The sequence below is a fragment of the Athene cunicularia genome (assembly GCF_003259725.1).
Source record: "Athene cunicularia isolate RWA chromosome Z unlocalized genomic scaffold, athCun1 chrZ_part2, whole genome shotgun sequence".
In the NCBI taxonomy this organism is placed as follows: domain Eukaryota; kingdom Metazoa; phylum Chordata; class Aves; order Strigiformes; family Strigidae; genus Athene; species Athene cunicularia.
Window position 1 is genome coordinate 5325722 of NW_020799143.1, and position 17862 is coordinate 5343583.

Consider the following 17862-nt stretch of genomic DNA (forward strand, 5'->3'; position numbering starts at 1 on the left):
CATGTTTGGACTTTTACACAAATACACATGCTCTGCATGTTTGGACTTTTACTTTTGGACAAGCTTTAAATACTGTAACATATGCAAAACAGTAAGTCTTCTGGGACACTCCCAATTCAGAGAGCAAATAGCAGTGTCACTTGGGAGAGAATAATGAGACAGTGTAATAAGTGAGCAGTAACGTTTGGGAATCTTCTCTCTGAAGCAGCAATCAGATGCTTGAGGAATGTATGTTGAGGCATGACCTAACTATTTTTCCAAACCCAATACAGTCAATATTTGCATATTAAGATTAACAAAGTCATAATTTATCATACTAAAATTACTTTCTTACTGTAGGGGTGACCAACACTGACTTTTACTGTTGTTTTCTGTGGAGATCACAGACATGAAGCTTCTAGCTAAGCCAATTCATCTCCCTTGCAGTTCTGGTTGTGGAGCTTTCTGCCTCTTTTGCATAGTCCTTTGCTCTCCCCTTTTTTACCAGCTGTAAATTAAGAGTGTCTTCTGCACTGCTGGAAATCTCTGATGAAACCACAGCATTGCTTGAGCCATGGCAACTGGCTGCAGCTATCATCCATGGCTGCTGTGCTGAATAGCTGTGGCTAAAAACTGTTGGGCTTCCATGCACAGGGCATGTACTCTGTCCTGTCTTCTCAGCAGGTAAAAGTGATTTGCTGCATCTTGAGTGCATTGAGCAGCTCATATACATGCAAAAGCATGTAATTCATGTCAACCACGTCTCTGGTGCCTCTGCTGGAAAACAATGAAAGCCCTGTCTCTTGTAAGAAGCAGCACACTGCTGAGAGTTATGGTCAGATTTACTGCTTCCCAATGTGCTATTGATCATGTACTGGTATTTCTCCATTATCAGCTTCACTCCATTTACCATGTGTCCTCTGCTCCTTTCTATAAGTGTGCACTTCCATGGAAGCAGAAGCCGTTCAGCCTCTCCTCTTACAGCAGTGATGCAACAGCAGTGATGAGAAGAAAGAATAATTTGTAACTCCTGATAAGTCCTTTTATTTCTCTGCTCAGTGCAGATTAACTTGGACAGCACGTCCTCTCCATTGCATCTCACTGAAGTTTGGCTAAAGTCTACTTGCTTTGCCTGATTTGATGTTTGACCTTTCTGCTCAAACTAAATGATTTTATGTGCAGCTTGGCAGTTCTGGAGTCCTTCTCACCTCAAATAAATTATCCCTTTCAGGCCTTTTGCACTCCTAATTATCTTATTTGTTTGTGACAATTGTAGCAGAGAGTAAGCCTTACTGTAACCACTGGTATTTGTAACCAGACATGCAACTAAACACTGCATAAATCCTGAAATGAAGTTGCTGCTTGTTCAGTCCTCTGCTTGATTTCAGAAAACACCGTTTGGCCAAGAAAGTATGAAGACAAACCCAGCAATATCTAGCTAATTTGATTTTCCCCTTCACTGAACCTGTCTTCCAACAAACAATTAGTGGATGACTGTTATTTCTTGTTCTCACTGCTGGTAATTTAATTTGCTTCTTCATTTTAATTTAAAGAAAATATTATCAAGCTAATTTTTAAGTCATGGCACTTTGCAGATCTATTGAGTCCTCCCCACAGACAGGACAAAACCACACACAGATAAAATCAAAATCATGAGCTGGGTGGTTACTGTGGGCAGGATTAGTAGGCAGTCTTCTTTACTTCCAGTCAGACGCCCTACCCGCTGCTCTGAATTACCTCTTAAACTTGCAGCTGAAAGCCTAGGAACACAGGGATAGAAGAAAAAAACAATGAATTGGGAGTAAAGAAGGAAAAACATGCTAGTAAATCCAAAGGAGATCAGCCCTCCATTTTATCCATACTTCGTTTTACTGGTAGCCATGTGAAAGAAGAGCCAAACCTAGTATCCTCACATGTACTGCAATCACTACAGTGCAGACAGAGCCAGAAAAGCTGTAATGGAAAGGAGCATATGAATTAAAGGTGACATATCCCTGCTTCATGCAAGTCCAGCATATCCCTTTAACAGGCAAGTCCAGCAACAGACTTGACGGACTCGATAGGGCTCAGTTTGGCAACAGCACCCTCGGACATGGTATTTTGCAGGCACCTGGCATCTGCACCAGCTACCATGAGCACAGGAACCCTGATGATAAGCTGGGTATTAGAAATATACAACATGGTAACTGAGATTTGACACTGAACTGTCGTTTATGGTTTTGGAAAGGAGGGAAGGTCCCTTTGGGCAAGTAGAGTTGAAATCTAGAAGCTGAGGTTTTTTTCCCCCTGAAGTTGGCAGGTGGAGGGAACAATCTGTTCATCTGTTTTACATTTCAGCCTTTCAGGGCTCTGTAATTATTCCTTCTGGCCTAGTTGAATTGCTTTCTGAACCTTGAAATTTGGCTGGTAAGTACTGCTCAACAGGAGTGTATACTACAGCCAGCAAAGAATCTGAACAGGTCTCTTCTAAAAGACACCATCCAGCACACTTTTTGGTCACCTAAAAGGCAAGGCACATTCCCAGTAAGTCTGATGCCCCATTCACATTCAAACACTTGCTATGGCAGTTTGCATGCCAGTATCTGTGAATGCCTTGCCGAAAAATTACCATGACAATACACATGGGAAGGTAGAAGTACAGAGCAGGCATGTGTGTGTGTCTTCGTGTGTGTGTGTATCCATCTGTGTTTTAGGGAGTGTCTAGACACACCATATCATTCAGCCCAAGTCATCTGAAGCAACCCAAGACCTGTGCTTGATAGCACAACCTAGGCCATACCACCTTCCATTGTAACCATATAAAAATAGCCTTGAGTGCTAAGAACCGTCAAAAAATATTGCATGTTTTGCTAAGGTCCTCCCCACAGCAGAAACAGTATCCATTTGACTTGATGTCATCTTATAAATAATTAGTGACACTGGCAGAAATGGTGAACAGTGGTATAGCAGGTAAGGAGCTGACTACAGGAGGAAGAGGTGCAGAAGGATCTGTAATAGCAGCAGGGGATCATTAGCTTGCAAGTTAAGTTATTTGAGAAATACCTCAGGGACTGTTGTTTGGACCCATCTTACTGCAAACTTCCTTTAATGACTGTGTTTCAAAAAGTGGAAACACTGTGCAGAAACTCAGTTGATTAGCTCAAATTTTACAGGCACTGTCCATGTGGAAAGACATGACTCAGAATCCGAGGAAGGAAACTAGATGTAAGCAGTATAAGCTTCAAAGTTATCCCTTTGGCAACAGTAGCAAGAATTCCTGCTCTAAGATGGAGAACAGTGGTTGAAAACTGCCACAAAGCCAGGCAAGTGTGCGTAACTGGTCCTAATGGATCTACGTGTCACTAAGAAGACAGTGCTGTGAGAAGGGCTTTCACAGGACAGGTGTAAAGCAAGATCCAGAAGCACAAGTCAGACCAGTGAGATGTCGTGTAGATCAAGTCCAAGAAAGATTAAATCTGTTTGGAACAGGTGCAGAGAAGGACAACTAAAATAAACACAGGAAAGAAGGCAAAACTAGAGACACTTGGCATATGTAGTCTAACAAAATGAAAGGCAAGAGGAGTACAATTACTATATGTGATAATACAGTATGAATGCTGAAATCCTGAATGGCCATGCTGGCCCAAGATCAAAGAGATTTAAACTGATCACAAGTATATTTATGGCAGAGACAGGAAGACAGTTTCAGAAGAGGGTGTTTCTATTGCTAGTTTCTATGTTTGAGCTAAAGCCCATGTGTGGACATAGAACTACAGTGTTCCTGGCATGGTTCAGTTTCTGGTCACTGGTGTGGGTTCTCCTGGGGGACTTCAGCTTTCACCTGCCGCAAGGGAAATGCCATCAAGGACATTTCTGGAGGGTGTCAGGGATAGCACAGATGCTGGATGGACCAACCTAGGGTTAGGCTGGGCTACTTAAGAACAAGGGAGGACTGGTCAGGACTGTGACAGTGAATAGAGCTGTGACTGTAGTGATCCTGATACAGAGGAGGTCCAGATCCTGGGGGTGCTTAGGAAGGCAAGTAGCCCTGTACCTCATGAGAGAAAGCTGTGGCTTATACAGGGAAGAGGTAGAGTGGGAGGCAGCTCTTGTGGGAGGCAACTCTGAATGGCAAAGCAGCTCAAAAGGGCTAGCAGGCCTTTAAAGATAAGTCTTCCACAAACACAAGAAAAGTCCATGCCAATGCTCAAGAAAAAAGCACAACAGATATATTAGGAGGCTGGCATGGCTAAACAGGGAATTCACATGGCAGAGCAATGCAAACAAAGATGTACATGGGTGGTGGGAATTAGGGCAGGTTATGAAAGAGGATATAGAAACACTGCAGAGGTGTACAGAGGTGTGATCAGGAAAACAATAGCTAAGCAAGGGTTAGCAAGGGACATGAAAAGCAACAAGAAGGGCTTCTGCTGCTACTTAAATAGTAAATAAGGCAAAGAAAGTAAGTGCCCACTTGCCAAATGGGTTGAGTGATACAGTAAAAGCAAATGCAGGCAAAGCCAAGGTACTTGGTGCCTTCTTCATCTGTCTTCGCTGAAACTGTTCTCAGGCATTTTAGCCCAGAGGCAGGGATCAAGGAGCAGAAGAATTCCAGTGTCAGAAGACGTAAAATTCAGGGGTCTCCTAAGAAATCCTGGACCGTACAAGCCTATCAATCCAAGTGAGATTTGTCTGAGAGTGTTGAATGAGCTGACTGATGTCACTGTAAGATGCTCCCTGTCATCTCTGTCATCCATCTGTGTGAGCCTGTGGGAGGCATCAAAGACCAGAGAATGCCAAAAGTTGCAACCCATCTTTAAAACCAGCAAGCGAGGAACTCCAGGATGGTCATCTGAAGTGCTGAGGCTTGGACAACAGAGTTGACCCAAGCCAGAGTTGACCTATAGATGAATCCTGTATATTTTATAACTGAAAACCATTGTGCTAGTATGTATTGTACTAAGTTATAACAATGCACTTATGCTGATGTAAAAAGTGCTAAAGCATTGAAATACTGAAGCCTGAACAACAGGCCCCAAGCCGAAGCTGCAAACTTAGTCTGGAATCATTAACAAAGTATGTAAGCTCGCTAGTGAGAGATGCGGCCTAGAATATAATCAGTAGTGAGGACGAAATGCTGAGAGAATGTATCCAGCTTCCCGTGTTCAGCCTTGTTCCAGGCTGAGAACCCAAGTTTCTGGCCTTGTTAGAAATTCCCTTGTTTTTCCCCCCCCAAGGCCTGGCCAGGCTTTGGGTGGAATCCAACAGGAGAATGAAACCAGAAATTTTCCTCTCAGAACAAAAGTGCCAGCTATTTTGGCTTACCGATCTCTGGTATATAAGGCTAGGCCCACTCACAGTGACTTTGGAAGCCTCACCCATGGGTGGACGCACCCCGTAGGATTTCCCCCTTGCCGGGACAGGCTCTGCAAACCCTCGCTGTAACCACGTCTGCCCAGCCACTGCGGGTCTGGGTGATGGGAACATGTGCAAGGGGTGAGGGATCTTTCTTCATCACTACTCTCTCTCTCGTGTAGTAATGATTTGATGCATTACCCTGTATTTTCCTGTTTGTTGCTTTGGGTGCACTATTCTGCCTTTTCTGCATGTTTTCTGTATTACTCTGTTACATTATTTGGTTATCACCAGTAAAATACGTCTGCTCTTTTCACTCTGGTGTCTGAGTTTAATTGGTATCCTAAATAAAAAAAAACATCATCCTTGCTTCTGCCCCTGGGGAAAGTATGGAGCGAGACCTCTTGGTAGCCATTTCTGGCCACATGAGAAACCAACATGGGTGGGGATAGCAACGCCAACTACATTGTTAGAAATGCCAGGACTGTTTCTGTAGTTTTCATACATTTACTGTATTACTTGATCATCAATCAGGGCTAGACTAATAATGACAATTTCCTGGTGTCCTTAGGGGCTGGTGGGTGCCTCAGCAGCTGGCCCAGCTCCCAAGGCACCCTCCTACTGTTGCCGGCAGAGTGGCCTCTTGTTCCGAAGCTCGCCGGGGCTCCCCAGAGGAGTATTGGCTGCCCCGGCCGGGATGGAGGGCCCAGGCACAGCCTCCTCCGGATGCTCCTGTGGCTCTTCCTGCTCCCCATGGCCAGGAACAGGGGCAGAGGGACCACCACGAAGGGCTGACCTGGGGGCAGGAGAGCCACTGCGGGAGTCAGCGAGCCCGGAGGCAGCTGCGTGGCTGCTCTCCTGCTCCTGGGCAGCACGGGCATCCTGCAGGCCCGTCAGACGTCGGGGCTTCTTGCTGCACCAGAGTGCGATGGTGTCAGTCTGCTGCCAGAGAAAGATCCTCGTGTGCATGGTCAGAAGCGGAAAAAAATGAGACTAATTAGGCTCTGTAGCAGGAGCCAGAGAGGCTGTGGGAGCTCTGTTATTGGAGATTTTCAAAGTCTGGCTGGACAAAGCTCTGAGCACCATTCATTCTTGACTCACTCCAAGTAACAGTTTGGACTAGAAACTACTCACCTTCCTGCAAACTACAATGCTTCTGGGGTCTCTGTTACCTAGGAGTTAGTATTGTTTTACATATGGCTTTATATGGAGATAGTAAGTACACATATAAGTGAATCCAGAGGGCCCACACTCTCCAGCTGTCAGGTTAGACATATGCTAGGAAAGCAATGTACTGCAGCAGCTACATTACTCCACAGCAGATGGCCTGCACAAGCTATGAACACTGTGACAAAAGCCTCAGACCATAGCATATTGTTCTCTTTTATCTAGTAGTCAGGATAAAATGCAAAGCATTGGAAAGTGTCTGCTCAAAATCAAGTAATGCATAAGTCCGTAGCCAGATCTCTATAGAAAGATTTATTTTGGTGTCTAACTGCTCACACCATGCTCAAAAAGATTAGTGAGTGTGTGGGGCAGTACAATTGAGGCTAATTTTTTTAAAATTAGTTTTAACTTTATTTTGATTAAATTAAAAAACTTTGAGGTAACTGCAGTAATGATTGTAATACATTTAATGACTCATAGAAAACCAAACCGATCTAATTTATTCATATTAGGTCCAGTTAGACCTGTAGGATTTGCTTAATATTTTTTCAGACTAATATTATTCTTGGAATCAATGTTCCAGATTAATTGCTGCCAATTCCTTATGTCATTCCCCTTTTCATAGTACACTCCACAGCCCATTCTGCAACTGCTCAGTCCAACCATGAAGTTAGAAAGACCCTTACTGTGTCATGGTCAAATTTCAGAAATAGCAATGGGCTTCCCTGGCTGACCTCAATTGCCACTCTAACGTCTCATGCATTAACTGGCCTTGCTTTGGAAATACTCGGACGTCTGGCCTTACCATAGCAGCTTTGCAGAACTACAGAAGGCAAATTTGCAGCTTCCGGCTTCCATTTGTGCTTGCTACTACAGCACAAGCAGGGACAAAGACAGGACAGAAGCTCAAACAAAATCTAAATATTAAAATAGTTTGGCAAAGAGTCTTCACTCTGAAACACTGTAAAATCCCTATACAGCAACAACAGCTCTTCCCACTAACAGACCCAGCCATCATATAACTGTCCTCAGAGACACACATTGGCAACTGTCAAACCCAAATAATTTTTATTCCCTTCCCTTTCAACTGTCTAGCACTCCAAAGAAAGCAGGGATTAAATAATTAAACTTTTCACAGATAAAAACTGTGCATTTCCACATAGCATTTCTTGAAGCATACAGAACTCAATACTTTCTTCAGCTCACTGAAAAGTATTTTTTAAGCATACGCAGATTTACAGAGTTTAATTCTGATTCCCAGTCAATAGCCTCTTCCAGGCATCAACACCAATGGGCTAAACTTCCAGAATCACTAGCCTTGACTGTTACAAGCCTGGAAGATGATCTCTGCTTTAAAGAGCTTTGGGCCACATAGAGTACGCATCCTGCTATTCAGCTGCATGATCCTGTATGGCCTTTCTTGGCAAACTTCATATCCTGAAGTAGCAAAATGACACTGATATGACTGCAAGATAGCCTATAAACAAACAAAAAAACCCCCATATATGAAGGGTTGGATTACAACTGCAGGCACAGCGCTGGCATGAAGCTGAACTGTCAGAGGTAAAGCTCTAGAAATAGCTTTCAGAGAGAGCAATGCTTTGCAGCCACTCCCCAAACTGAGATTCCTCTTCCAACCCCTTGTCCCTTGCTTCCTTAATAAATTGGGTAAAATGAATTAACAGTGATTTCAAATCAGGAATTCAGGTACTTACTACTTTGTTAGTACCTGAATCTCTGAGCAGGGGAAAATAATTAAAATCAAGGGGTTTGCTACCAAATGAGAAGATTTATGGTATGTTTAAGGAAATTTGCAGATTAGAGTCAGCTGAGAAATATTTTGTGGGTTTCTCCATGCCTGCTATTGGTTTTACAGATGGGAAATATCATCTAGACATCCCTAAAATAATTATCACACCCACATAATTACTGTAATAAATACATAAGCCTGTCAAGATGATAGTCTAATGTACTCGCCTTGCTGTTATTTATAGAGATTTCCCCGTATTCTTGGCAGATTTGAGTGTCAATAAAGCTAAGAGGTTAGCAACAAAAAAGCAATCGCTCTCCAAATAAAAGACCCCCCATATGAATCCCTGCTTACAAGAAATTTCAGTGGCCTTTTATCACAAGAGGCTGGGTTTCATTTCTATCTCATACTAACTTTATGTCAGTGTGTATGAACTACAGCCGCTTCTATGCAAGCTCCAGTGTCCAATTGCTGATGGAAACTTTATTGGGAATTTCCATGCTTCTGGGTGTGGTGTTGAAAACACACACAAGGAATTCCCTCATCTGAGGGAGTAAGACTGCTTCAGAGACTCCAAGTCTGGAGGCTTCAGTCCCGATTGATATTTTTCAGAGCTTAGGGCATGCAGACATGAGAGACCACTAATAAAGCCAACAAAAAGTGACATCCAGACGCTCTTCTACCTGCAGTGGGTAGAGGCTGAAGTGGTTACAGCTACCTTGCTGCAAGTTACCATCCCTCCCACAGTCACTACCTAATACCTTACGGGCTAGTAAATTGATTAACTTGAGCAGCTGCTCTTTACTATCATGACAAACACAGCGTGAAGCTGCGTCAGTGCTGTTCTGCACAATAAATGAGAATGACTGTGGGAGATTGGTACCAGTTTCATACCTCAAGTAAACCTCCAAATTCTTCCTGTAGTGAAAGAAATAATGCCGCCCAGAGGAAACAGACAAAGCTCCTGAGCACATGCGGAATTAGATTAAAGGTGAATTAATTTACACTGTATCAGCTACTGCAAACTGGAATCTAACCAGTTCACTGATTCCAGCAATGTGCTTGCAGCTGGTTTAGCCTTCCCAAAAGGTGTCCTGACATTCTCTGTTAATACATGTTACCAAGAAAGTGAACGGGAGCTCTGCATAAAGGTATGTGGAACAGAGAATAGTCAGCTCAATGGAAAATCTCACCCTAATGGAAAAACAAACACTACATTGTAAGACACCTCACACTAATTTGTGCCCATTTCATGTCAACAGCCAGTGGAATATGCCCACTTTTGAAACTTTCTTCTGGGTTAGGTCACTCTTTATGAAAGGCATAAGTTCTGCTAAAGAGAGAGCTCTTCATGCTACCACCTGCCAGTCACTCTGCTACTTTCTCCCACCTCTCTGCTACCAGTGTGTGTTCCATTTCATCTAAAGCCTCTCCAGACTGTAACTGCCCTTCTGGAGTCCTTCTGCACATCTACCTAAGTAACAGCTCTTCCTAATCACCATCGCAAGCTCAGAACCTTCATTCTTCCTCCCATATCTCTGCTGCTGCTCATCTGCTGGTATCCAGCCTCACAGGTCTTCCACCAAGAGTACTGCCCTCTGCATTCCTCCTCCCAATTCAGCACAGCCAATACAACCTGCTTTCTCCACCTTCAGGGCCCTGTGCAGGCCACACTACTCTTCTGTCTCTTCTCACCTGGTTTTGAAAAGTCAGCACTCGCCTCCAAAAGGTCTGAAACATAACTTCTGCTATGAATGTGCTGCTTTCTTGCAAGCACCATTTAATTCCTTGCTTCCTTAGATTGCCAGTTCTTTGGGGTGAGAACCACCTTCATATTCTTTATCTGCCACCAGTTCTGGTATCTGGGTAGTCTGGTGATATCTTTGTAAAAAGTATGGTAATGCTAATAATGATTGGCAGCCTTAATAGCATACAGGTATCTAAGACAGAGGGATGACTCAGGTAACAGGGTGTAGGCACTTATTGCAAGTTAGTCCAGAGATTGAAGGCACTGACTTAACCACAAGCACTGACTCATGCAAGTATTTGCCTCAATGTTTGCTACAGGAACTGCAGAGCCTTTTACGAAGAGTAATTAGACAGTAACATGCAATAGGGATTTTTTTGGTGGTTGAAGAGGTGAAACATACATAATCTGACATGAAAAGGCACACACATGTACACACTGATCCTGTTCTGCACAACCCTGAGCAATGTTGTTGGGTCTAAGGGTCCATAACAGTCAGGGTCCTTGAAGCCAGGAGTATACTCACAGATTTGAACCAGTGTGTGTAGTGAGAAAATTCACTCAACGGTGAAATCTGACCTTAAGATGTTAGACTGTCTAAGCAGGGTCTTAGTCTTAGGCCTCTGCCTGATGGAATTCACAAAGTACAAATCCTGAAGGTGATCCTTTCCCAGGTTGTCAAGCATAGTATCTTGTTGCTCAACATTTTTCTTGCTCAGCTTCTTCTCCTCTTTTCTCTTTATGATGCAGTTTTTCTCAGGTCTCAAGGCTGTACTTCTTCCATGACCAGTAATTGACTACTCATTAACTTTTTGTAGCCTTGGGGATGCTCTTTTAACCCACACCCATATTACTTTGTACTCAAATGGCATATTGTATCATGAGACACCATTACAAAGCTTCCTTTCACAAAGTAAGTTTTTCACAAATTGTCAACAAGTATAACAGACCCTGGTCCTCTGGCCTCACAAAGTTAGCATAAGGACTGTGGTCTGTTACCAACATCAGCAAAACTGCTTTCACTGCACCACCACCAGCTGAGAGAATCAGATCCTTGCGCATTTGTTATAAATAAGCAGGCTTGCATCAGACCTGTTTACTGTCTTGGCTGTCAGATTCTCCTTCTAAGAGTTCACAGACTCCAGCTGCTAGCTCCTGTGGGCTCCACATCATGTATACACACTCTGATGAACTACCAGCAAGACCCTAAGCTTTGGATAACTCTTTCACTCAGAAATGCGACAGCAGTGACTTGTGCCCCTATCTCTTTGTGGTTTAAATGTGGGCACCTTTCCAACTTCCAGAAGCACTGGGGTCAGGTAAGGAAACCTGGCTGCAGGGAAAGGTGTACCAGAGGCACAAATACCTTCCAGTTAGCTTCCCTACCCATTTTGATTGCACTGTTTTCCTCCCTGTCTGCAAGAGCCAGCTGTAATTAATGGCTTCACCTAGTAACTTAAGACATGAAAACACACCTCTGTTTTGGAGACAGCACTTACTGGATGTCCTGGTTTGAGTGAGTGGCAGGTGTTTTTGGTAGCAGGGGAGGGAGCTGCAGCAGTGGCCCCCTCTGAGAAGCTTCTCAAAGCTCCCCGATTCCAAGTTTGACCTACCTCTGCACCAAGGCCAGGACAATTAGCTGCACCTCTGCAGTAACATATTTAAGAAGGGGAACCTGGGAGGAGTGGCGGGAATTGCGAGGAGAATATCTGTGTGAACACCAGGGTCAACGGAAGAAAGAGGAGAAGGGGGGGGTGCACTGGAGCAGAGACTGCCCTGTATCCCACGGTGAGATAACAGGGCACGCCCCCCGCCACCCATGGAGGTCTGTGGTGAAACAGATACCGATTTGTGGCCGGTTAGGGGGGGCCATGCTGACCCAGGTGACTGCACCTGAAAGGCTGGGACCTCATGGGAAGAAGGCCCCAGTGTTGCTGTTTGGCACAGGGAGGATTTCAACATGTGGGGGTGACCCAGACGCCTGTGGGAGTGACTCATCTCGGAGAGAGTTTGCAGAGGACTGTCCCCTGTGAGAGGGGAGTGCACTAGAAAGGGGAGGAATGCCAGAACTTCCCCTTGCTCTGAGGTGGAAGAAGTGGCAGGACTGACTGCACCCCTCATCCCCTGACCCCTGAGCTGCTGGGCAGAAGGAGGTTGAGATACTGAGAACAAAGCTGAGCTTGGGAAGAAGGAAGAGGGGGGAAGGTGTTTTCAACATGTGGTAATGCTTCTCATGGCCCTGCTCTGTTAAGTGGTGTTAGTGTCTGTATTAAATTTCCGTTCTTTTTTCCTTCCCCTAACAACCCTGCCTTTTGCCTGTGCCTTAAAGGATGACATCCTCCCTCCCTGCCCTTATCTCAGTTTCCTGGGTCTTTTGCTCTCCTCGTTCACAATGCTGGGGGTGGTAGGGGGGAGTGAGAAGCATTTTTGCTTATTTTTCCATTCTCAGTGCTGGGGGAGGAAGGAGAGAGTGAGCAGCTTCATGGTGTTCAGTTTTCCTCTGAGCTCAAACCACAACACTGGGGAATCACAGGCAACTGAAAAGAGCTGAGCAGGACAAAGCAATGGTGGTCTGAAGTTTGGATAACTGTGCCAGAAATATCAAGCTATCTAGTAATGAAAATCCAGGAGTTCTGAAAAACAAGCAATAATCACTGTAATGCATTTGCCATCAAAATCTCTTTCATCTTTCAGGCTTCATCTCATATCTCTTTCAAGTCATTCTGTTTTTCTGTTTGCATAGAAGAGGTTTGTGTGCTCACTGAGTCACCACACAAACTGTTTAAATGAAGTTGTTAAGTGTGATACTCCAGTCTGAGTGCAAGGCAATTGCCCAGCATACTTCAGACACAAAATGAAAAAAACCCAAGCACTGATTGTCAGGGAGAAGCACTATGAAACTAAAAGACCAGAGTACTCTGGGAAAAAAACCTCAGTCCTGCAACTGATGGGCAGCAGACTGAAGAAAGACCTGGAGAGTCAAATTCTGCCACAACCTATTTTATGGAGCTGAAGGGGCTAAACTACAGAAACACCAAGAACTTGTTTATTTAATGTAGGCCCCATAATGTGAGTTGTCCTATGTTATGGTACCACTCAGCAGAGGGAAAAAAAAATTCACAGCTTTTTTTTTTTTTCTCATTCCATTTGCCTCAAATTTCAAATGAATGGTCAGGAAAAACTTCATCCTTAGCAGTTCACAGCTTTTGGAGTTGATTCCCAGTTCTGCTGAGGCTTTTACAAGCTCTCACATCAGAGATAAACAGCCACCACATAATGAAGCCTCACTCCACCACAAACTGGGCAGAACCGTTTCATGCTATAGCCAGCAACCATAAAAATCAGAACGAGTAGTTTACATTTAACATATTCTGAGCAGAAAAAAGCAGTGAAATGGACACAACCCCTCAGCATAAGGTACTTTCCCTTGCATGTGAAGCTCAGCACTTACATATATGCTGGTCTGATGAATAAAAAGTTTTTAAAAATCCATTTTATTTCATCTACAAAGTACAGAATTAGATCTGGTATCAAGCAATAGCAAAGTGAACAAGCAATGTATTTTAAGTTGTAACCACTCAAGCAAGAAATAGTAAGCAATATTTTATCTTGTGCCTTTTTTAAAAAATGTCTCTCTATGCAATGCAAGCAAGTTATTCCATGCTGCCAAGAATGCTGGATTCCTACTTGCAACTGTCAAGTTTCTTTTTGGCTGCAAAAGCCCTAAGAGGCTTTGTCTGTCCAGCAGCTGTGTGTCAGGGCCTGAGGTGGATGATGACAGAAGCAGCACCACCAGATGCATGTGTACAACACAATCATACACCTCTGCAGGGAGAGGAGTCTCCCACTTTCCCTTTGTATTGAAATGCAGTCTGTTAGACCCTGTTCCACTGTACTGCTGGTAAGAAATTGTTATGAAGTCAAGCTTACTGTAATAATGAGTTAAAAGATGTTTCTTCTTTCAAACACTACTTTCACAATGTGGCAGAGTAGAACTTAACAAGGCATTATACAATGGTGAGAAATTTGGGGTTCAATGACATGACAGTATTGTTACCTTAGCATCAGCATCCTCTTTTTCAGAAAGACAGCCATGGTTACAAAGAAAATGCACTGGGAGATCCCACACCTGCTGATGGAGTGCCATGAGATGATGACTTAAAAGGACCTGGCTTGCCAGCTGAGCATACATTGAAATGCATTCTGGGTTACCATAACTATGTCAAGTATGGAAGACAGTGAAAATCTGTGGTGAGTTCTACTAAGAAAACTCACCCCCGGCTCAACCTCCCCCTGTGCCAGACCCAATTACAGATACATACACACAAACAGACAAAGATTAAGGTATAACATGAGCATTTATTAAGAGTAGATGCACAGAAAATTAGAAAGAACAGTGAAGTAAAACTGCACCTATGCAAGAGTACAGGATTCCATACTTAAAATCTTTACTGCAAGCAAGAAGGAAACCTCCAGGATGGATGGTTAAGGTGGAAGCTTCTGTGCAGAAAGCATCCTTGAAGCATCTGACAATTCTGAGGTCTCTGGAACACTGAGTTATCTCTCCAGATCAGTACAACCTTTGGAGGGTTTTATACTTTCTCCTCTAGAAGGTACCACCAACCTAGCTCCCCAGTTCTGTATAAGCTTTGAGCTGTGCTGAGAGTCAAGAGTCACAGACAAGTCTTAGCAACAGTAGTGTCAAGGTCTAAGGCCTTGAGCAGGCCAAAGCCTAATATTGCCCTGTATCATATCCGTTCTGTGATCATCAGATCACTCCATTTAAATTATTCCATTTCCACCAATCCTAACTGTTCAGAGCAGTTCCTTTCCCATCTGCCTGTAAGCAACAAAATGCAAGTATTTTTAACAGGCATGATTTTCCTTAAGCAATGTTTCAGTGTCAGTAAAAGCAATGATATACTAACAATAACAACCAAGTTTTAAAACATTCCCATAGCCCCAAAGTCCATGACCCCCACGACAGTAGGACCTCTTCATTGCATCTCACTGAAGTTTGGCTAAAGTCTGCTTGCTTTGCCTGATTTGATGTTTGACCTTTCTGCTCAAACTGAATGATTTTATGTGCAGCTTGGCAGTTCTGGAGTCCTTCTCACCTCAAATAAATTATCCCTTTCAGGCCTTTTGCACTCCCAATAATCTTATTTGTTTGTGACAATTGTAGCAGAGAGTAAGCCTTACTGTAACCACTGGTATCTGTAACCAGACATGCAACTAAACACTGCATAAATCCTGAAATGGAGTTGCTGCTTGTTCAGTCCTCTGCACGATCTCAGAAAACATCAAAGACTAGGAAACGCCAAAGTTGCAGTCCATCTTTAAAAACAGCAAGAGGATGATCTGAGGAACTCCAGGATGGTCATCCTCGCTTCTGCCCCTGGGGAAAGTATGGAGCGAGACCTCTTGGTAGCCATTTCTGGCCACATGAGAAACCAACATGGGTGGGGATAGCAACGCCAACTACATTGTTAGAAATGCCAGGACTGTTTCTGTAGTTTTCATACATTTACTGTATTACTTGATCATCAATCAGGGCTAGACTAATAATGACAATTTCCTGGTGTCCTTAGGGGCTGGTGGGTGCCTCAGCAGCTGGCCCAGCTCCCAAGGCACCCTCCTACTGTTGCCGGCAGAGTGGCCTCTTGTTCCGAAGCTTGCCGGGGCTCCCCAGAGGAGTACTGGCTGCCCCGGCCGGGATGGAGGGCCCAGGCACAGCCTCCTCTGGATGCTCCTGTGGCTCTTCCTGCTCCCCATGGCCAGGAACGGGGGCAGAGGGACCACCACGAAGGGCTGACCTGGGGGCAGGAGAGCCACTGCGGGAGTCAGCGAGCCCGGAGGCAGCTGCGTGGCTGCCCTCCTGCTCCTGGGCAGCACGGGCATCCTGCAGGCCCGTCAGACGTCGGGGCTCCTCGCTGCACCGGAGTGCGATGGTGTCAGTCTGCTGCCAGAGAAAGATCCTCGTGTGCCAGCCCAAGGTAGCTTGCAGCAGCCAGAACAGTATTTCCTTGACCATGCCAAAAAAGCTCCAGGTTGGACAGGTCATGTTTGTGTGTTGCCTCAGATTCCCAGCGGCCACCTTCAAAGACTGTCTCCAGTTCCTGTTGCAGCCAGGGCAGCAGGCGCTGAAGCAGAGATGGGTTCTCCTAGAAGAAAGCCCAGTTGTGGGGGTGGAGGCCAGCCACAGGAGCCCTGCTCACTGGCCTCGCAGCTAGTGGCTGCGACGCTGCAGGGCAGTGGAGACTGTTGGTGGCTGGATGGCCAGCTCCTGCTGTCAGGTTGGCAACAACGGGTGGTGCTACAGATGGCATGACAACAAGATTCTCAAAATTGTCATCTGTCTATACGAAATGCGATGGAGGTGATGCTCCTCTTGCAGAGGGGGCATACAGGCTTGGTGTCAGCCCACTGCAGGATGCAGTTGTAACAGGACTGGTGGAGACATGGCATCACATAGCTGGCCTCCTCCTAGCATTCTAGGCAGATGGGGCAGTGGCTGTCCAGCTCCATGCCCATGCTCTGCATGTGCTGCGGTGGGCTGGTGATGATGAACTGCTCCCTCTCACTGGAGCTGCAGCAGCTGGTGTCACTCTAGGAAAGGAAGAGGGGCCACAGTCAGTGGCTTGTCCAGGGAGGTATGGAAGAAATGCCCAGGTCTCTCAAGAAGAAAATCCCAGACCCCCAGGGTGAGGCGTCCTTGGACAGCTTTGCTCCTGCGAGCACACCTCCTGGGTGCCCCAGCTGCCTGCACCTAGCAGGGTCAGAGAAAATCCTTTGATGGCTCTGGGGTCAGGCATGGAGAGCTGCAATGAACTCCCTGAGCATGACACCAGCACCAAAGACCTTGCTCAACAGTCCAGCCTTGCAGCCTTGCTCAGCTGAAGTTTGAGCACAAGCCAGCTGGGTGAGACTTGGTGCCTGAATTTAAGCAGTGAGGGACATGTGGTCACTATCTGTTGTTCAGGGACATCAGAGTCCATTACTAGGTGACATTTACTAGCCCATGGCGCTTGCCCCAGCTAAATAGCTTGAAGCATTAACTGTGCAATTCAAAAGAAACAGGAAACCTTGCCTTAACAATAAACCAATATTTTTATCAGGTAAAGAGGTTTGTATGAAACCAGGTAACAGGGCTATTGTTCAGTTCATATTAGATAAAACAACGTATTCCAAAGCTGTATCTGTGAGCATAACATGTTGCATTGACACTCCCTCCTCCACACCTGTGGAAGGTGTTAGCTGCTCTCATGTTTCTGATTCTTCTGATGAATCTAAAGAAAAAAAAAAAAAAAAAAAAAATTTCGTGGTACAGGGGCTGACATTCCACATCCTCATTCCTCGTTGGTCAACCACTCTCAGCAGGAGATGCTGTCGGACAAAGTACTTTAACAGCAGCTAAAATGTATTGAAAAGCTTTACAGCGCCCAGCCTTCACAGCATGATTCCAGTAGGTGCATTGTAAGGCTTGTCACAATTTTGAGGATACTGTAGCCTTTCAGAAGAGTCTTCCTTTCAAGGAAAGTCTTACACCATGCTGAAACAGAGATTTGCTGTGGTGACGTATAAGCATCTTTCCCAAGGTGTCATTTGAGGTTTCTGCACACCAATCAACGGTGCTAACAAATTGTGCCCACGCTGAACAGCGCTGCTGGGGGGGGCTGAGAAGGAAATGTTACTGGGCACTGCGCGTATATAGGCCAACAGAGCAGCCTGCACCCTTCGGTGTGCTGCGGTGAGGCGCCGGCTCGCTCGGCAGCAGGGACCTCACAGTGCACATGCCAGCACAGGGCCCTGCACAGCCCCCGCTCGGCACCGCAGGGCGGCCGGGCGGACACAAGCTGCACGGCCCCGTCACCCAGCACCAGCC